This window comes from Equus caballus, chromosome 16, assembly GCF_041296265.1.
Source record: "Equus caballus isolate H_3958 breed thoroughbred chromosome 16, TB-T2T, whole genome shotgun sequence".
In the NCBI taxonomy this organism is placed as follows: domain Eukaryota; kingdom Metazoa; phylum Chordata; class Mammalia; order Perissodactyla; family Equidae; genus Equus; species Equus caballus.
In genome coordinates this window covers 65100634-65122723 of record NC_091699.1, presented here as the reverse complement: position 1 = coordinate 65122723, position 22090 = coordinate 65100634, and the positions used below count along the sequence as shown (strand labels likewise).

At 38.1% G+C, this 22090-nt stretch overlaps 1 long non-coding RNA gene across 2 annotated transcripts; it reads right to left on the bottom strand.

Moving 5' to 3' along the window:
• Window positions 1–1069: 1069 nt before the first annotated feature.
• LOC111768397 (uncharacterized) lies at window positions 1070–11535 on the bottom strand. Of its 2 annotated transcripts, XR_011427118.1 has the most exons (4): window positions 11420–11513; window positions 4989–5103; window positions 3013–3102; window positions 1070–1260 (listed from the first exon to the last, which is right to left on the bottom strand). It is a non-coding gene; the product is annotated as an uncharacterized lncRNA (long non-coding RNA). The 2 variants fall into 2 exon arrangements; XR_002800744.2 differs by lacking the exon at window positions 4989–5103 and having other exon boundaries at window positions 11420–11535.
• Between the last annotated feature and the right edge of the window lie 10555 nt (window positions 11536–22090).

Here is a 22090-nt window from a genome sequence, read left to right as displayed (position 1 = left end):
TCTAACTGCTACTTTTTAAGGATACTTATATTCAGTTGACTCACCTGAAATTTCATTTTTTGTAGTTCCAAAAGGGTCAAATATCAAGAATTTAATTTGGTTCAAAAAATGCTTCACAAAGAGAAAGACTAAGAAATGGAGAAGTCTGGAACTACATCGTGTGAAGACCCAGGAAATTGAGGATTTTATGATAACTATATCTAAAAATGGGAAAGATGTAAGGGTGAAGAGGCAACAGATGTCTGTATTGTTGCAGAGGCTAAAAGCTGAGTTTCAGAAGGAGAAGTTTTAATGGACAGATTTTAGTCTAACATGATGAATCAGTTTTAATTTTTCAAAGCTGCATGCCAGAAACTAGAGTTAATTCTAGAACTACAGCGATTATCACTGCATGGAAGATTCTAGGGCGGAAACCAGTGAAGTGTGGCCTGTGGCTAATCTGGCCCACTGCCTATTTTTGTAAATAAAGCTTTATTGGAACACAAGCGTGCCCATTAGTTTACATATTGTCTCTGGCTGCCTCCTCACTTCAATAGCAGAGCTGAGTAGCTGCTACAGAGACCAAATGGTCTGCAAGCCTGCAATATTTACTACCTAATCCTTTACAGAAAAACTTTGCCAGCATGTTCTAGAGGAAGATACTCTTAGTTATTTTAGATGGGCTAACACTATTTGTGAGAAAAATCTGGATCCAAGGCTTATAAAACTACCGAGAAAAAAGGAGAATTGGCTGGCTTACTCAGTATGTGCTGGTATGACCAACTTACCCTGGTTTGTCCAGAACTTTCTTGGTTCTAGCACTAAATATCCTGTGTTCCAGGAAATCTTCCAGCCCTGTGCAAACTGGGACAGTTGATCACCCTAGTATGTACAGTGGCCAGAGCAAAGTCATGAGAGAAACTAGAGAACAAAGAAATAAAGCCCAATTTGGAGATGAGATCAAGTAGGAACACTTTGAAAAGCCCTCATGGTCAAAGTCCACATGGTAAGTTTGACTGATGAAATATGGAACGTGCCCAGTATGTCAGTCAGAATTAAGTTCAACCGTGAGTGACAGAAAATGCAGAAAGACAGTGACTTAAATAAAAGTTTATTTCTCTTTCATATTAACAAAGATGGGGAGTCAGTAGTTCAGGACTTGTAGGGCAGCTCCGTAATCATCAGGGACTTAGACCCCTTCTACACGATTGTATTATCATCCTCAAAATGTTTCCACCACCTTCTGGACCAAGATGGCTGCTTAAACTCCAGTCATCACAGCTATGGTACAGTCAAGAGGAAGGAAGAAGAGATGAAAAGGGGAGCATCTTTGTCCTTTAATGATTCTTTTTTTTTTTTTTTTCCTGCTTTATTTCCCAAACCCCCCCCAATACATAGTTGTATATCTTAGTTGCAGGTCCTTCTAGTCATGGGATGTGGGACGCTGCCTCAACGTGGCCTGACGAGCGGTGCCATGTCTGTGCCCAGGGTCTGAACCCTGGGCCGCCGCAGTGGAGCACGGGAACTTAACCACTTGGCCACGGAGCCAGCCCAATGATTCTTCCTTAAAGTTACACAAACCACTTCTTCTGACATGTGGACATACCTACCTATTAGGAGAGGCTGGGAAACATAGTCTTTATTCCTAGAAGTCAAGTGCCCAACTAAATATAGGAGAGTTTATTACTAATTAAGAAATAAGGAGTGAATATTGGGGAACAACTAGCACGCTCTAAAACATTTAGATAATTATAATTGTTATAAATTTAAAGATAATATTGTTGGGCTGCCTTTATTTATCAAGAACTGTGCCAAATCCTTCATGTAAATTTTTTCATTTAATCGTTCCAAAAACCTGTGAGTTAGATATTATCATTATTCTGTATTTGATAAATGGGGAAATGTAGACAAAAATGGATAAAATTAATTATACTAGATTATACAGCTATGAGGTGGAGCTAAGATTTGAACTCAGATTAGTTTTCTTCATTAGAACCGTGAGCTTAATCATCTTGCAATGTGGCCCCCAGAGGATTCTGTAAGGATTGATTTTTACCAAGATTTTCCTAGTGCCTAGACCAAAATCCTGAGCATAATGGTCACATGAGGTCAATCATTGGATTACTATAGATTTCTAGTACAGGTAGATCTCATATGACTATTATGGCTCCTCAAAAAAGGACAATATATGCATATCTATATTTAATCTATATATATACATATACACTTACTATAAATTTTATTGGTAAAAAGAAGAGTAGCACACAATTTTCAAATAATAAATACACAATACTCTTTATAGTAAATTCTACATAGCCAATTGATTCCCATAGATTGCTTTCTTTGATTTTTGCCAAACTTTTGTATTCATAGACAGCCTACAGTTGTAATTGACAAACAAGTGTAGTTTTGATCCGAATACTAGTTGACATTTTTATTTCCGTTAACCACTGAGATGGAAGTGAAACAACAAAGATGACGGGAACTTCATTCATTCATCAATCATGTGAGTAAACTCTTTGCCACATTGGATTATAGTTCTCAAATACTGGAAGAATATTTACTAAGTTTTTGTGTTATTGATAATGTAACAGCTAAAGACACAGCATACTTGTAAGTTTAGTCTGCTTATTAACATTTTCTTCATTACTTTCTTAAGTTTAGAACAGGGATTTAAAACTATAGCCCTTTGGCCAAATCTCCCTCCACTCATCTTTGTAAACAAAGTTTTACTGAAATACAGTCATGTCCGTTCATTTACATATTATCTGTATCTGTTTTTATGCTACAATATCTGAGATAAGTAGCTGTGACTGAGGCCATGTGGCCTACAAAGTTGGAGATATTTACTATCTGGCTATTTAAAGAAAACGTCTGCCAACCTCTAGCCTAAAAGGACATACAGCAATAAATAAACAGAAGATAGGAGCCCACATTTTCAGTGAAAGAGATGACTTTCACAAAGATAAGAAGCTGTTTTGGGAAAGAAGGTCTTAGAAGATCTTAGGAACAACAACAAAAGTGGTAACACACCTTTAGTTAATCTATGTATTGATCCTGGAATCCCAAGGAATGCGGCAGAGCATTTATCCCAGCAGAAGATATTCATATTTCCCCTAGATGCTGATGAAAAAGAAATTATCAATGGAAAGAGATATCGATGAGGAACCAAGCAAACCCTGGATGGGTACAAACGGTCTCCCTGCCTTATAATTTCATTACATTAGCTTTTGAGCTTCATAGCACGCAAAGAACTAAGCAATTGCCAGAAACAGAAGCATGAAACAATTGCCAGATAGTGTCCTCTCTAAAAGTTCATCTTTCTCTTCTGAAGCACAAAGGCCTTAAGTTTCGAAGATAGCTACAGGTTTATCACATTTCTGCATTTTCAATGTTTATAAGGCCCAGAAAAGAAAAAATAAAATAAGATTGCCAAAGAAAATGAGGACATCTGGGAGCTGCAGAAATAACAGATATCTTAAAAAAATAAATGATTTTACAGGGGAAAATTGACACGGAAATTCTCAAAATGTAAGTCATTAGTTACTTATTTCTTTTCTGGGTATCCAATCCAATTATTGCTGGAATCAGAAACAGAAAGCTCTTCATGGTATATTTAACACTATTACTACATGACATATTTAATATTTACAAAGCCATATTTATACTGCTAATCAACTGTTCAAAGGTGGGAAATGAGAAGCCCCTCTTCAAAAGTACTAAAATGAGAAGCCCCCACTGACTCCCCTCTCAGGGTCAATACTGCACACTTGCTACAACACAGGTTCTTCTGAGGTTAGCATCATCCACTACCATGTGTCTTATAATATCTCAATTCTCTGATCATTTTTCTGTTTTGGAAATGCTGCTAAACTATTTTGTTTCGATCCCAGAGTATCATGCCATCTTGGCATAGGCCTGAATTAATAAACACAAATGGAAACATCGACACCAAAATCTTGGGACAGTTGCATCATAAAGAGATGGTATACATAGTCTAGAAAATATAAATTTTTGATGATTGTTAAAATAAAAACATAAAGTTTAAAAATTCTTATAGAGGACTCCCAGAGCTCTGAAATTATGTCCAAGTATCCTGAGAAATCCATTTGAAAAGAGTTGATAAACAATATTTTTCAAATGCATTTGACTTTGAAACCATGTATTTGTGGAGAATCCAGTGGAAATAAACTTTGGAAAATATTGGATTCATGAAAGAGGTAAATTTGGTCCATTTTGTCTCTTCTCTATGCTAGAATGGCCAAATGGAGAAAGAGCCTAGCCTACGGTTTGTTTTCTCAAGATTCTGTGGAAAGATGGTTAAATATGAAGTTGAACCATTACCTTCACATAGCCCAAGACATTTTTAAGCTTGAAAAGTAGGAAATAGACCATTGTACTTTCTGGGTCCTGAGAGGACCCAGAGCTAAAGTGCCAACCTATTGTAAAAGCAGTAGCTCTTTTGGTGATCTGTGACGTGACTGGAAATGGACAGTTCAGAATGTTCTCAGGAGAGAGCCTGTTCTTCAGAAACTCTGAGAACAATTTTGCAGTCTTGGTAAGTGTGGATAAAGTCAGGTCCCTTGCACACTCTTTAGGGCTTTAGTGTGATTATGTCTCTACATTTATGGAACATTTTTTCTCAAAAGGCCTTCAGGCATTTTATCAACAATGAGAGAGAGTGGGAGAGAAGGAGAGAGAGAGAGAGAACTAGCTTGTGTAAACTGAAGTTTTTGTATTAGTCGACTTGGGCTGCCATAACAAAATACCACAAACTGGGTGGCTTAAACAGCAGTTCTGGGGGCTGAAATTCCATGACCAAGGTGCCAGTAGGGCTGGTTTCTCCTGAGGCCTCTCTCGTTGGCTAGCAGGTGGCTGCCTTCTTTCTGTGTCCTCACACAGCCTGTCCTCTGTGTGCACACACTCATGGTGTCTCTTCCTTTTCTTATAGGTCACCAGTCCTATAGGATTAGGGTCCTATTCTCATGACCCCATTTAACCTTACTTACTTTTCCAAAGGCTCTATCTTCAAATGCAGTCACACTGGGGGTTGAAGGCTTCAACATACAAATTTTGGGAGGACATAGTTCAGTCCATAATGATGCATGATCATTACAGAGCATTCTAACAAAATATCAAAGTATGAAAAAGATAGTAAATTTTCAAAAATCGTCTAACTTCCTACCACTCAGAAATAACAATTTTAGCCTTAGGTGAAGGTCATTTCACATATCTCTCCAACCATTTGGATAAATCACTAGCTTGATAGACAGTGAACAGGGTGAATAGATTTCAATCCATGTAAATGAATTCATAGTATATAAATGACTTTTTAAGTAAATAACTTGAATTGTTAGTTATGTAATATTTTAATTTGCAGTTGATTGTAAAACCAATGTATAAAGTTACTATTTTTCCTAAAGATTTTTAAATCACCCATACTGTAGGGAATATTTGTTTTCATGTATAAATGTTGTTCACTAATTCTTATGAACATTATACATGAGACCCTCTAAGCTAGACTACAGGAAAGAAAAGAAGGAAAATCTGTGTGTGTATGTCTAGTCATCTAAACCATTCAATAGACGTAAAAGAAAGGGTGGAAAATTAGGAAGGGCTCCTAGTTGCTCACAAGGAGCATTTCTGTCTTTTTTAATACAGTCTGTATAAGTTTATAAGTTGATTTATTGTTTTGATTACTAAACCAGACAATGTAAGTGACACCATCTAGCGTAGAACCCTAATAGCTGTTCATAGTGGATGCTCCATAAACATTTGCTGCATTAGAATCTAAATCTTAATCAGAGCCACAAACATTCTGTTTTTTGAAAAACCAGAAAAGATTGGCCACCTGTCTTCCCAATTTGGCATTTTGTGTTGAAGTTCTATTGAATAACTGTCACCCTTATGCCCCAGGCACTGGTCTAATGGAGTGGGATTTCACAAAGGTGTGAAGTTCTGCAGCATCCATAAATCGATAAATTAAATGATGCAATTATACTATACTTAATGTAGCAGAAAAAAGCTGAAATGCAATAAAACTCATTTAAAGCTTAGGAGCAATATTTCTTAAACTCAACACATATTATCTCCTCAGAAATTTCTTAAATTTTCTTTTAAAAGATTATGAAAACAATTAAGATTTTGATGTCATTTTTGTATTTTTGAAAAGTTTCTGTTTTAGATTCCTTGCTATAAATGATGATGGGATTAGGTTCTTATCATTCCTCCTAATTTCTCCTCTCATTACTTAATTTTCATTATGTGCATTTGTGTGCATGGAGGCACACATTCTCACAGTCAGAATAACATACATATTCTATTCTGTGACCACAATTTCCACTGTTTCTTGATTCCATTTCTCTACGAATTTAATGTTCACCAACAGTCTTTTTCTTCATCTTCTGCACTTCCAAGTTAATTTAAAAACAATGTCTTCGTTATTGGGAACTTACAAGGTACTTTTATTCCATAACGACTGTGTGAGTACTGTATGGCTATAGTTCTTGCATCTTTAAGAGTGTATATGAACTTTATTCCGTGAAGACAACTTGATTGGGCATGGTATTCATGGGTCATACTTTTTTTCTCTACGAATTGTATAGAATTTGCTCCTGTATTCTAGCTTTGAATGTCAACGTGGAAAGTTTAAAGCCATACTAACATCTCCCTTTCTTGCTGTCTGAATGCCTGAAGAATGTCTTTTTTTCAGTAAATTTTAAAAGCTTAGCCAGGTTTGTCCGAGTGTCAATCACTGTGAATCTATTTTTTCTTCTAAAACAAATTGAGTTTTTTCAACTTGCAGATCAAGTCCTCACTTTTCAGGGCATCTCTTTGAATGCCTTTCCGTTTCATTTATGATCTTCCTTACCTTATCAGGAACATTCAGGGGTAGCAATTTTCCTTATGTTGAATCAGTTTCTCCATCTTCCACAATATTTTTTTTTCCAGAATTGGTTTGAGCATTCTGTCGTTTTCCTTTGCGAATATCTCAAGACTTTCCTTAAGCAAGTAATTCTCTTCTCAGTCGTGTTATTGTGTTTCCTGTTATGTTCAATTAATTTATTGTGTCTATAATGGAATCATTTTTCTTCTCAATTTCTTGCCTCAATTCTCCAAGCTCCATTTTGATTTCATTCCATTGTTTCGTCATCCAGGTTTTTGTTGAGCTCACGTTCTTATTATTCTAAACCATAAAACATTCATGGGAAATTACCTCTCTTTTATAGATTCTTTTTTTTCTAAAATGGTTTCTTCCTCCATTTATTCCTTTTTTTCCCCTGTTCTTTCTTCTATTTTTCTGCTAAATACTTATACAGTTTCTATAAGTCTACTTTTCATCTTGCTCCTGTTTAATGCAGGCCCTACTCTCCAGCTGCTTTACTCGTTTGTATATAGTGTGCTCAGATTTTTTTGGCCCTCCTTTACTCTCACCTTATCCAAGACATGTTTGTCTTCCCTTTAATCTACAGTTTGTGAGTTGGGTTTTAGGTTTGATTCATTTTTCATACTCTGAAGATATGGGGGTAATAATGTAAGATCAGCTGCAACTAGTCTCCTTTAATAAAAAGTTATCAATTTTCTACCTAGTAGTAGTGGTGAGGGAAGTAAAAGTTCTCTTATTTCCATAGTTGACAGTTATCCTAAGATTCAGATTATTCTACCAATTGAGCATGGAATCTTAGAGTCTGTACTCATGTCAGAGTCCACTGTGGTTATATGTTTTCTAATTTTATTTCATTTTTATCCAGTAGAATTGCCACTTCTTCTGTCAATTCTCATATAATACAGAAAATATATGGATATTGCCTTATATCCTTTTCATTAGGCATTAGTGATACTTCGAAGGTTTGTCTGGCTCACTAGCACTGTTTCAAGTGGAGGTTAGCAACGATGTTGAATCATTTCAGAATCTTCTTTAAGAACTTTCCATCCCAAAACTTTTTGATATTTTTACTACTGACCTGTGACCATGGTTGAATTTTTGCTTTTCCTAATAATTTATTTTTCTTCATTTCATTAGATAATTTTGGGTGAGGGAGTTTCTGATCTGACCTCAGTATGCCATAATTACCTATAAGTCCTCATCAATTAGATTTTAATTCTGCCAGAGCTGCTGAATGATAGCTTTGTAGTCTTCATCACACTTCCAGAGGTACTGGGTTTCACCAACTAATAACAAAACATTAAAAAACCCCACAGAACTATCCTATGTATGCTGGTGAAAACTAACTATGCAAGTCAGTTGTTCATTGATATTTGTTGCTATAAGACCTAACACAGAATGTTGGCACTCCAAGATGATCCTATTTATTCTTATAGCAACAAAAATACTGGCAATTTAAGTGGAAGGTTATTAAAAGGCCCAAGCGGCACTGTCAGTGCACATTGCCCTTTTCTGCAAACAGGAAAGCAGATGCACAATTGCAGTATCTTGCTCAAGGTCAAACTGCTATAGAGGCAGCATTTGAGCTCCTGTTAGCCTGAACACTATGCCTTTTAAATGTTCCTTAGGCAGGAAATATTAAACAACAATCACACACTTACCTCCTGACTATGCAGAACCTGAGGCGGGGAGCCACGCAGTGCGGACTTCCAGCATCGAGTAATCAGTCTCCCATGGATGATCAGACACTAGTGTGCACAGAGGTTTGGGCATTTTTCCCCCCTTCTGTTGGCTAATACATTCCCTTCTTTCACTGTGGAATTGTACCGGCTTAGAAACTGCCAAGTTTGTGTCTCTTAAAAAATTCAGCACATACTTTCAGTCATAAAAGCAGAAACCCAACTGATTCCTGCCCTAGCAAATTTTAGGAGTTGATTGAAAATATGCAAAGAAATAGCTCTAAATGTTCAACTTTATTGCATGGGGATGGAGAAAGGCAAGGGGGTGTCAGGGGCCCTCCAACGTGGGAGGAAGACAAAGGAGTCCCTTCCCCATTCATTCTGAGCTGGGAAAACCCAGCAAAATAGAATCAAGGCCTCGAGACAGGCCCCTCCTGCTCCACCCTCTCCTCAACGTCATGACCCCAAACGAACTGTTTATGGGAATACTGCACCCTTTGACTTTCACAGTACATTTTCTTTAATCATGTGGATTGTTTTACCAATGAGACTTTAGATACTCTTTGCCAGTATCCCTTCATTGGAATAAGTAGAAGAGGCACTTAAAAAATGGGTGTGGTAGACAGAATAATGCCCCCCAGTCCCAAAGATGTTCATATCCTAACCCTCAGAACCTGTGAGTATTTCACCTATATGGCAAAAGGGACTTTGTAGATGTTATTAAATGAAGGATCTTGAGATGGGGAGATTCTCCTGGGTTCTCCAGTTGGGCCCAATGTAATGACAAGGGTCCTTATAAAGGGAAGAGGGAGACAGGAGACCAGTCTCAGAGGAGGTGGTGTGACGACAGAAGCCGAGGTCAGAGAGGGAGATTTTAAGATGCTACACTGCTGGCTTTGAAAGTAGAGGAAGGTCCCATGAGCCAAGGAATACAGACAGCCTCTAGAAGCTAGAAAAGACAAGGAAATGGATCCCCCCAGAAGGAATGCAGCCCTGCTGACACATTTCAGAATTCTGACCTCCTGAGCTGTAAGATAATAAATGGGTGTGGTTTTAAGTAATTACTTTAGTAATTTGTTATAACAGCAATAGGAAACTAATACAAACGTATACATTCATGACGAAATTGTTGACATGCTGATCTCAGAGGAATAAAGCACGGCTACTGCGGGAACTCTGAGGCAAATAGTAAATCTAGTGTCATACCGCAAAATCCAGGGTCCCTGAGAAGTTATAGGAAGGAGACTGTCACCTATTATTAATTATGAGAGAAACATTTCTGAAGGAATAAGAACTTTTTCTTCAGGTGCGTACATTATTTTTCAGGAGCTGGTAGAAAGCAATTTTAAGGGACACAAGAATTATTAAGAACCATTTCCTGCTGGACTGTATTGAAGGGACAGGTTTCATCATAAACCACCACTGCTTCCATTTCTGCATGAGCAAGTGCCCACTCAGCTTTTAAGGCTTTTGACTGAAGCATGACCCCAACAGAATGCCGCTGTTTATGCCTGTGTTTTCCCCACTCCAAGGGGAAGACTGTCTGTTTTCAAGTACAGAGTTACTATCTGTAAGCTAGAAAGAACGTGATGTTATCATGCCATAGAGAATAAAGGCCTTTGTTTCCTCAGAGACCTCTAATGGCTTCTGTGAAGAATCCTAGGGAATTCCCGTACATTTATCTTCCCTCTTCCTAAAAAAAAGCCATCAGATTAACAGTCACTGCTTGGGGACTGCTGATTCTGATACCAGCCTCTCCGTTGTCCAGTTGTCCTCATGATGCAACCTTTCTGAGAGGTCCAAAAAACTGATTTCATTCTGTCACTTCCATCCCTGGACACTTCCAATGGCTCCGTCTTCCTCCTGCATCAACTCCTCTGCCTGGCCTAGAGGCTGTTTCATAAACAGTCCCATCTGGGCAATCTAATAACTTCCTTCAGAGAGTCCTTTATTTATAGAATTGTGGTTCAGCCAATAGGCCACTCAGATTGCATTTTCTCATAGAAGGAATATTTTACAAGGTGCTGAGATGCCAAAACCAGGCTGCAAGAAGCCAATTAACCTATAAGGTATTAACAGTTCTCATACTATATCCACAACATATTCCATCCTCTGCCCCACCACCTCCCCTTACAGTGAGCAAATGTCAGCAAGAGTTCTCACATGGATTGCTAAGTGAATTTCTTACTCACTAGGATTACTTCTTGGGAGATGGAGGTAAGATTAAAAGCAATGTTACAAATCAATCCAAATTTTCTAACTCAAAAGGAAATTGCAAAGAATACATCCCTCACTCCTCATCAACACCATCTAGGTGGCCATAGTGCTCCTGGTAGCTGTGACATTAAAAAGTGGATTTGACTTGAGTTTAGATCGGGTAAGGCAGAGGCCTTTCCTAGGCAAGTGTAACTTAATATCTCACACAAAAAGTCACAAATAAGAACACGTTTCTATACCGTTCTGGCTGCAAAAATGAAGGTGTCATTTAAATCTAATCATTTGCTGTGTGACTAAGAAATAAAGCACTGCTCGTTTGAATCCTCCCCCCCCCCCCACCCCCCGCCCCCGGCCTCTGTCAGGGAGTGTATGTGGTTGTTCTTATATGGAGGAATTAGTAACTAGAAACAACTGGCACTTCTCTATAGGAAACTCTTGCTCCCCTCAAGGCTGGCTCCCCAGGTTCCATCCTTCCTATCCCTTTGCTTCTGATTTTTGATTCTTCTAAGTCACAGAACATGGGATTGTGGAACTGCCAGATAGTCTCTTTTTTGTACATGTCCAAATGTTCTGCATCTTTAAAGCCCACCTCAGTCCTCCCCGGGGCACTCCCTCTCTTCTCTTGCTGTGGTAGACAATTATTATTCTATATACCCACCACTCTTCTCTTTTTATGGGAACAGCTCTCTTCTCCTTTTTGGGGAACTCCTTCTTTTCCCACCTCCTGCCTCCCATCAGCTGTTACCAAAGCGATCTAATAAGATTCCATCTCCATGACCACAGTGAATGATACTCGATTAAGCTGGAAGCATATGGAACTTCTGCACACTCCTCATCACAGTGATTAGCCAACGGGCCAATCTCTTCCCTAAGAATTGTGAACTGGAGCTGCTGTGACGAACCTTTTCCTTCCTGGTCACGTGCTATGTGGATGAGCCCATTCTAGTTGCCAGAGACTAACTGAAGGAAGTCAATCTGCTTTGTAGAGAAAATCAACTACAGGAGAAGAGGATAGAACTGAGAAGCAGAGAGAAGAGAGAAGCTAGATAAGACACAGAGTCATTCTTGAGGCCAACTTTACTCCCACCCTTCTAATAGTTTAACTAAAGAAACTCTTTTCCTTACACTAATTAAGGTTGAGTCTTCCTCATAAACAAGAGTCCTGGCATCCACTAGCCCCTTTCCACAGACCTTCTCAATTTTTATATGGCCTCATCATTTGCCTTATCCCTTTGCAAACTAATGGCTTCTTTTGCATAGGCTTTGTTCTCTAATTGGATTGTGTGACTTGCGAGTAACTTGAATTTAGCAAAAATGCTTATATCATCATCCTGGAAGGAAGCTCAGGAAATGCTTGGAGGCTATTATTGGAAGAGCTTCCCGAACAGATGTGTTACATGTTTGTTGGACATTATCAAATATTATTAGCTCAGTTGGGTACATGTAAAAGGAAGACAAGAGTCAGTAGATTCAAGTCTTGTCTCTTCCTCTTGGTGGCGCTGTTGAAATTACTTCACCTTTCTGACCAGTTTCCTCTTTTTATTTTAGATAGGGACAATAACAGGTTGGTCATGATACTTTGGGTTGCAAGGCACAGAACTCCAATTTAATTTGGGTTAAATAAAAAAGGACTTTTTAGTCTCATCTAATTTAAAGAGCAGCAAAGTAAGTAGATCTTCAGGTACAGCTGGATATGGGTAAACAAATCATGTCAGTCTCTTCATCTCTTGGCTCTAATTTTCCCCTCTGAGGCCTTATTCTTAGGTAGGGGGTCCCAAACTGGCAAAAGCCACAGATGTCACCATAAAATCTGTTGCTGCCCACCCCACACCATGTGACTGCAAGGATTAGATATCTCTAACAGTACTTTGTGTACAGAAATGACCATCTGATATTAGTAATTATTATTAAAATGCCCAATCAGAAATGTCACTGGTTGCTATCTAAAGCATCTCTTGACACTACAGTCTGATTAGAATAGTGGAATCACACATATTGTAGCAAAAATTCCTTGGAACAGATTTACTGCCATCAGGATTTTACATTCTCATTATAATCTGGATGCACAGCCCTTGGATTTTCAAAATACTCCTTTCAGTCTTAGGAACTCAGAACCTTTAGTGACAACACATCTGTAAGGGACTTGCCAATCCCAGTTTAGTAACTGAAGGGCATTGAGATGAAGCTAATTAGATAATAGCACACAGACAAGCAGAGCCAAGGCAGGACAAGGATTGTGGGTTTTCTGCTTTCCAGCCCACAATGTTGAAGGATCACACACTTTTCTCCATCTCAGGGGAGCGAGAAGGGCAATATAGCAAAAACAAGTTGATACAGAGTAGAGAATCTCCTCCTCAGAGACAAGAGCATCAGGTCTGTGGGATTTCTTTCACCAATAGAGCACTCCTTCACTTTGATGCAAAACTTGTGACCGTGTAATTTCTGGAGGAGAAACTTGAACTCAATACAACTTGGGTCTTCATTCTTTCATGCCCTTAAATCTTTGATAACTACCTAATAATAACGAAAATGATACTATTTACAATAATTGCAGTAATTTTTAGAATCCTCACTTCAGGGTTTGTCTTCTTTCACCTTGATGGGCTTCCCACTGAAGCACATGCGAAAGTCCCTAATTCGCTCTTGGCAGGGATGATGGTGGTTTGTGAGTCAGGTTTTGCCTTTGGGGAGGTCTGGAACAGGATGAAGCATTTCTGTTTGCTTCATTTTCACATAAACTTCTATTTCTTTGAGAAATTTATAAATTTCGAGCTTTTCTGAAGAAATATATCTAGTGTTGGTATTACCATGCAGGGACTGACGCAGTGAGAGGACGGGGAGGATATTGAGGAAAACATGGAATTCCCTATTTAGGGCAGACTTATGCCCTTGAAATTCAGGAAGCCTAAGCACAAATATGAAGCTATTTCTGTATTATTCTTAAGAAACCTTTGCTCCTTTCTTCCCCTGAAATGCTGCTGCTCCTGCCACTGTGCTGTTTATCTCCCAAACCTGTGTTAAACATTCTAATTCTCAACCAAAAGTTTCTGAAATTCTAAATGTCAAAAGTTTCCCATTCTTAGTGACTCGTGGGGGCCAGAATCCAGCTAGTTCTTAGAGATTTCCACCTGGTTGGAGAACTGGCATGTGCTAGCTTATATCATGGTGAAAAACATGTCCGTTTGTTGATTTGCACTTGAAAAATTCTTACAAGTATCTATGACAAATAAAATGCTTGTTTTGAAAGTTTAAATACTGGGAAAGCTATGAGGTTTCCACTTTTTATTAAATCCATCTTAGTCTTCTTTCTTGATTATACTGGGCATACAAATGCACAGCGTTATTAATAGCACCACTGAAAGTAATCCCTGTTACTAAGCACACATTATTTCTGCCTTTCTAACTTTAACCATAACAATAGATGTCAACGTCACTGTCAGTAATAGCATCTTCTCACACGAAAGACAATCATCATAAGTATTTATCTTTGTCATTTGTTTGTTGTGCATTTCAATTCCTCCATTAGCTCTTTTTGTCAGATTAATTATAAAGATCTCTTTCCATTTTTGCTTCAGAGATCCAGGATTGATCTCTGAAGCCACAGATAATTCTGTCTTTGTAATTGTACCCTTCCCTGTCAGGGACATTGATCAGATGACTCCTAAGATGGGCCAGGAGTGACTATTGCTGATATGAAAAGACTGGAACTCTGTCAAAGCTTTTGCTCAGTGCTTTGGTGGCAATCACATGCCCACACACCTAGGTAGACTCAGAGTGACATGTTCTCTTTTCTCTGAAGCAGTGTTTCTTATCCCGGGTGGAATATTAGAATCACCTTGGGAGCTAAAAACAAGTCAAGAAACAACAATAACAAAAGAACAATAAAACCCTGCCTAGGTGACCTCCTAGCTCAGTTAAGTCAGAATCTTGGCGACCGAGCCCAGGACTTCTGAAATCCACTGCTCTATGGTTATAAAGAGTCACAGAGCACAGGACTCACTGTGTTTTCAAACACTAGGGTATTTATCGAGATGAATAAGCAGAACAAATCTGCAAATCCCAGCATGACATTCGAAAGCATTTCCACCAGGTATGCTTTTGCTGCAGACTTTTAGTTGTCACAAGACGGGAAGGGGATGCTACTGGCATCCAGTGGGAAGAGGGCAGAGATGCTAAGCAGCCTACAACGCCCACAACAGCCTCCTACAACAAAGAGTTTTCTAGGCCAAATTGCCAATTGAGGTTTCGAAAACTTGCCCTAAAAGAAGGTGACTTTCCCCTTTTGCCAGGACTCTGTCTGTAAGCTCTACTGAGCTGAAATTCAAAGCTCCCAAAAGGTCAAAGGAAGCTTAGTGCATCTCTTTTTAGACTGATTGGTAAAGGATGCTGTCGATTTTTTGAATCATCTTCATATCCTCCTTCACTCTAAGAGAAGGGACATTTAGTGAAGGTGCGGGTGATCAGATTTCTACAAATCTAGTCTTCAGTTGGCTAACAGGAGATTCGTTTCTTCTCCCAACACCAGTACAGAGACATTGCAACACCCTTAGAGGGTTTTCAGACTTGCAGTGGATGGCAGATTTTAAAATTTACATCTCCTAGCAGTTTTGACAACATCTTTCTTGACAACCTTCCCCTAAATAAATATTTTCTTAAAAGAAAGTAGAAAGGAAAATTTATTCAATGCACAAGATAGTCATCAACATGTATGTATAAGTCACATGATTTTAGAGTAAAAAAAACCTCATTGTCAAACGGCAGTTCAGAGAAGTTGATATTGGCCGAAGTCTCACGGATAACGACTAAATTGGGACTGATACTCACATCTCTTGACGGTTTACCCACTGCCCTTTCTACTAGTCTATACATTTTTTCAAATGTGAGTCACAGCCAAAGATCCAATTCAGTAGTGTCAAGTTTAGCCATTTAAAAATTAATGACTCTTTTGGGTTATTCCCCGAATAGGGCTAAGAATGTCATCTGTTTACTCAAGGACAGTTATATCTCAATGTGGAGAGATGGAGGCATTAGATTCTGACAGCCTGATGTAACAGATTGTATTTTCCAGAAATGACTGCCATCGATATCCCATCCTACAAATTCTTTTTACAATGTGACTGTAACACTGCTCCCAAAGAGAGATAAGGTCTGCATCCCCTCCCCTTGAACCTGGGAAGAACTTCTCAACTGCCTTATCCAATAGAGCACAGTGTAAGTGATGTGTGTGACTTCCTAGCTCACTTCATAAAAATGCGATGCATTTCTGCCTTTTTACTCTTGGATGTTCTCTCTTGGAACAGAGCCATCACACTATGAGAAAGCCAAGTAGCCATGGGAAGGGACCACGTCCAGGTGCCCCAGCCAAAAGCCCCAGCTGCCGTCATGATAGACAGCCAGCATCAGCTGTCAGACATGTGAATGAGTGAACCCACAGATGATTCCAGCCCCCAGGTGTCGAATTCCCTCCAGCATTCAGGCTGTTCCAGCTGATACCATGTAGAACACAGACATGCAGTGCCTGCTGAATCCTTCCCAAATTACAGTTTTGTGGGCAAAATAATGACCATTGATGTTTTAAACCACTAAGTTTGAGGTGCTTTGTTACTTAGTAGTAGATGACTGATACACCTGGCATCATTAAGCTTTTGAATTATACAACTAAGTTAGCTTCTTGTGATCATACTTGGTTCACAATAGACTTTCAATAATTACTTAGTTAATAATTGATTGAATTAATAGAATTGAATTGAATTGATTAAATAGATTAAATAGAATAATCTTCTATGCTCAGAAGGAAGCTCCAGATCTGGCTTGGCAAATATCACAAACCTTGTAACAACTGTCAATTAATAAATGGACATTCAGTATTATACATCAGTCTTTGTGGACAAGTTAAATGTGAGTCAGTTCCTCAGAGATAAATCTACTGTTTATAGCTGAACTTACTGGACTTCTAAGTCTAAAAGGGCCAGAAATTAAAGCGTGGTAAATTCATCACTGTAAGGAATCCTACCCTTTCAGTACTTAGCAGTGAAATAGTCTCTCTCTGATACATGAACTTCACTGAACTACTTAAATCTCAACTTCAATTATCTCCTTTTCTTCACACAATTTCATGTCTAATGAATCATTATGTATGGATGAAAAAGTGAAAAACAAAGTAACTTTGACATGTCCTTAAAGACCATCCTGGGATGCAGCGCTATGAACATTATTTTCCAGACCCTAGTTCTGTTTGTGAACCAGCCAAATCTCCTCATAATCAGCCATATGTTTTTGTGAGAAAAAGCACCATTCTTTGTGTTGGCTGTCCTCCATAAAGCAGAATATGTGTCATATAAACTCATCAAGGGACTCCAGGCCAAGTGTTTGTGATTTATGGAATCTTAGATGTGGTATACAACGAGTTAATTACAGTTGGGAGCAAAACGCTATCTTATAGATGAAAATAGTCCTTAAGATTTATTGGTGCTAGTGAAATAATTCACAATAATGTGAGATAATTTCTTCTAAGGCCATGATCTCTCAGAGTTAAGAAATAATCCCTTTTCTTGGGAAACAGCAATAGCAATTGGTGACAGCTTTCTCGAGAAATAAAGTTTCGTAAAGCAAGAATTATTTTGAAGTGTAGAAACAGGCTGAATGAAGAATAAAAAGGTAGGAGAAAAAATGTGGGAATGCTAGCCCAGCCAGAAATGAAAACTTAATATTATTCTAAATTGAGACAACTTGATATTGGTGCAAGGATGGACAAGCAGACTAACAAAACAGACAGCCCCCAAACAGATATATTATCTGTAAACTGGATATATGGCATAACCGACGCTGTGGATCACTGGGGAAAGGATAAAATGTTAATTATGTTGGGACAATGGGTTATCCAAAACAAACAAACAAAAAAGAAATTGGGTTCATATCTCATACAATTAATTAATTAATACCCAAAAATTAATTTCAAATCGGTTAACTACTTAAAAGTGAAGGGCAAACTTTAAACTTATAGACAAATACAGATGAAAAAGTTTATCACCTCAGGGTAGAAAAGGATTTCATAAAAGGATACACAAAGCGCAAAATTTAAGGGAAAAATTGACTAATTCTATTACCTTAAAACTGACACCTTAGGAAAAAAACAGAAGCCACAAGATAGGAGAAGATATTTGCAAGAAGTATAATTCACAAAACTTAATAATTAAAAATACATTAAGAATCCCTAAAATCAAGAAGAAAAAGATAAACATCTTACTATACAATGGGCCAAAGATAGGAACAAACATTTCAAAGAAAAGATAACACAAATGACCAACGAAAATAAGGTGCTAAATTTTATTAGTAATCAGAAAATGCAAAATTAAACTCAAAACAATACACCAATTTAAACCACTTGATTGAAAAAGGGTAAAGTCTGATGATACCAAGTGTTGACAAGACAGTGAGTGAATGGGAAATATTGTACACTGATGGTGGAATGTAAATGCAGAAATCACTTTGGAAAACAATTTAACCTAATCTAGTAAATTAGGGCATCTGCAGATCCTATAACCCCAGCAATTCTCCTTCTAGAGATAACTTTGTCACACTTTACACAGAGACATGTACAAATATGCATGATAGCATTGCTTGTGACAAAAAACCCCATGAAACCAACTTAAATCTCTTTAGACTTTAGTATGAATAAATGCATTGTTTATACATTGATTATAGAGCAGTGGAAATAAAGGAGTTATACCTATTCATACAATACAAAGGAACCTCAAATACTTAGTACTGTATTAAAAAAGACAAGGAAGAATACAGTCACTACGATTTAATACTTTTTAAAATGTTAAAAACATGTAAAACGAAATCATATATTGTTTACAAGTAACTACATCAATAGGAAACTCCGAGAAAAACACAAGAATGATTGGCAACTTTCAGGATATTAATTATCTCTAGAAGGAGAGAGTAGGAGGAACCAATCAGGTACAGATACGCAGGGAGATTTAAGGCTATGTTCTCTTAAAGTGGATGATTGGTTCACAGTGTTCATTTTATTATTATTCTGTAAATTATACATATGTTATATGTACTTTTATCTAAATGATCTATTTAAAAATACAAAAAACTAAGAAAGCAAATCATGCTGTCAAACTTTCTGATATCTTTGTAAACTAGGAAACTGGACTGAATTGATTAAATTTCATTTCCAAGTGACATTCAGAATTAACTGGCCTGTGTTAACACATGAGGAGCTTGGTTCCTGTTACCCAAGCTATAAATAGATAAGTAAAGGTTATTTAGAGAGGACAACAATACCCAAGATTTGGAATATTTATTTTAAAAGGTGTTCCCTTGGTGTTTGCCCTTTCGGCGTAACTTTGTTCTAAAAATTCCCCGGAGGATAAGTCCTCACCAAAGCTTTCCCAACATTCTATGCACTTGGCTATCTCACCTTTTCACCTTGCTGAGCATCATGACCCTTCCGCTTTCTCAAGGCCAGTCTTCAATGAATTGTTTAGTTCTTATAATTAACATCCTTAATTTCTTTTTCTACATTAGACAGAATCAAAGTTAAAAGACAGTTTCAATTTTTTATTGAATCAACAAACAAAGACCTTCTAAAGCAACACCCATAATTCTGTTTTAAACATATTAAGGGATCAAGTATTATACCAATCTTTGTCTCAGGAACCACAGGTAAGGGGACTCCATAAAACAATCAAAAATGGTAATAAGGGACCAAACTGTGAGGACAATTCAAGTACAAAAAATATTAATTTTTTAAACAACTTTATTGGTTATAATTGATGTACAACAAATTACACGTTTAATGTGTAAAATTTCATGTATTTTGACATATGTCTACATTCGTGGAACAAATACCACACTCAAGGTTAGCATTTTTATCACCCCTAAAGGTTTCCTCGTGCCTCTTCCTTCCATCCTTCCCTTCACAGCTCCCTAGGCAGTCATTAACCTGCTTAATTTGCATTTTATGGAATTTGTATAGATTAGTTTGCATTTTTAAGGATTTTATATAGATGGAATGATACAGTATCTATTCGTTTTTTTGTGGGGAGGAAGTCTGGCTTTTCACTCAGCATAATGATTTTGAAATCCAGCTGTCTTGTTTCATGAGTCAATAACTTCTTCCTTTTCTATTCCTGGGTAGTATTCCACTGTATGGATATATTACAATTTGCTTACCTTTTCAGAAAAGATATAATATTAATCTAGATTTCCCAGGTCTCAAATTTTTAGGATAGAGGGGAGTCACATTAACGTTAATTACACAGATGAATCTGGCTTTCATCTTTACTGACTCATAAAGTGATTCCAAACTCTTTACCTCTCTCTTTCTCTATCCATTTCTGGGTGTCTTCAGAGGGTGCCTTCAATGAGCTCATGAACATTTCCATTTCTGTTAAACATCTTCTACAATTCTATCAGATGTTCCTAGTGTTCCATAGAGCAGTTGCTCAGCACAGTTGAATCACTGGAGATCCCAAGATGACCAAACTGGATGAAACTCCACTGTGAATGTGAACGCATTAGAGTCTGCTTGAGGGATTCTAAAACTAAGCTGCTCACACAAATCTAATAAATAGGGGCCGGTTCCGTGGCCGAGTGGTTAAGTTGGCGTGTTCCACTGCGGCGGCCCAGGGTAGGATTCTGGGCACGGACAGGGCACCGCTCATCAGGCCACGTTGAGGCGGCGTCCCATATCCCACAACTAGAAGGACCTGCAACTAAGATATACAACTGTGTACGGTGGTGGTGGTGGGGGCGGGGGGTTGGGGGAAATAAAGCAGAAAAAAAAAAAAAAGATTGGCAACAGTTATTAGCACAGGTGCCAATATTTAAAAAAAAAAAAAGAAAGATAAAAAAAGAAATCTAATAAATAGCTTTCCCAGTTGTGTTTCCCCCCTTCTTAGCTTGTAGGTATTCAATCTGAGGTCATAAATTTAAGTTTACAAAGTTTTTTTTTTGTAGCGGTAAGCTTCTACAACTGAAATCAATGTCTGATTGAGCTCACATTTCACCTAGTAGAAGAAACTTAAATTTAGTCAACGCATTCACAGTTAAAGGTTCTGTTCCATCACCTCCTCACCTCCTTTTTTGTTTGTTTGCTTTACTTAGGCTTGCATTTAATTTCCATAGGGTGTATGTGCACACAGCAGTAACAGTCTTGAGAAGGAGGAGTTTGGTCTTTGGTATGCTGACACCTGCTGAGATTCATGTTTTCCCATCTGGTCTCCAGCTGTCAGCCCACGCAGCTCACTCTGTGTCCTCTTTGCACCATCCTCTAGACCTCTTCAGGTCCGCCACTATCAGTGACATGTGTCATGGAAAACATTGTTTTTCTCTCTTTTTTCTCTTCTGAGGTTGGCTGTCTCAGTAGGTCTCATTAGGTCTGTCTCAGATCCATCTGGGATGAGTCAAGAAACTATTTCTCATGCCCCATTTCCAAACTATGTGAGGATATGTATGAATCTCCGCAATAGTGCTGTTTTCCAGTCTCTCTTCTGCTCTCAAATCCCTATATTATCTGGTAGTACCATTCTTTCCTGGGACAAAGTCTGCGGAGTGGGCTGTCAGAAGCTTAAGGATTATTCTCAGAGGCTTAGAATTGTTCTCCCCTGCTGATGAAGGCTTCATCACTAGGTTACACTTGTCATGCAAAGCTCCTTCTTCCTTTGCTACAAATTCTAAGAAAAATCTCCTTGGTTCTCATTCACATGGGCTTCTAGTATACAGCCCTTCCCAGTTTGTCATATATACTCAGATATGTACAATTCCAGTGTTGAGTTCCTCAAAATATCATCAGAAATCCGTTAATAAAGTAAAACTAAACTCACTGGAACTTACTGTAGTTGGAGAGAAGACCACTTTGGTAGGATTTCAAAAGCAACTCAGAGGGGAAGTTGGAAGTGGGATAGTCATAGCACTTTGAGGTCTGGGCATAAGGAGTCTGAGGTGGGCCTTTCAAGGTGTGTAACTGACTAGAACTGGGCACAATTCATGCTATAATAGTTTAGCATTGGTTGTCAGTCAGGCAAGACTCTTGAAGTATGTGTCGATAGACACATTTTTGTTTGCTAAGCAAGCTGTTTGCTGAGGTGAAAAGACTGTTGTCTCTGATAAATTGATCTGTAGAAATTTCCTCAAGCAAACAGTGAAGTTATTTATTAGTTTACAGTTTTAGCTGCCTGGGCAAAGTTTTCCTGGAAAAAACCACTAAGTCATGTTGACATAGGTGATCAAAAGTCTTATGCAAGTCGTATTGACATAGAAGTTCTCAGACCTCACCTACTTAGACCCAAACTCTGACTCATACTTTGCAAGT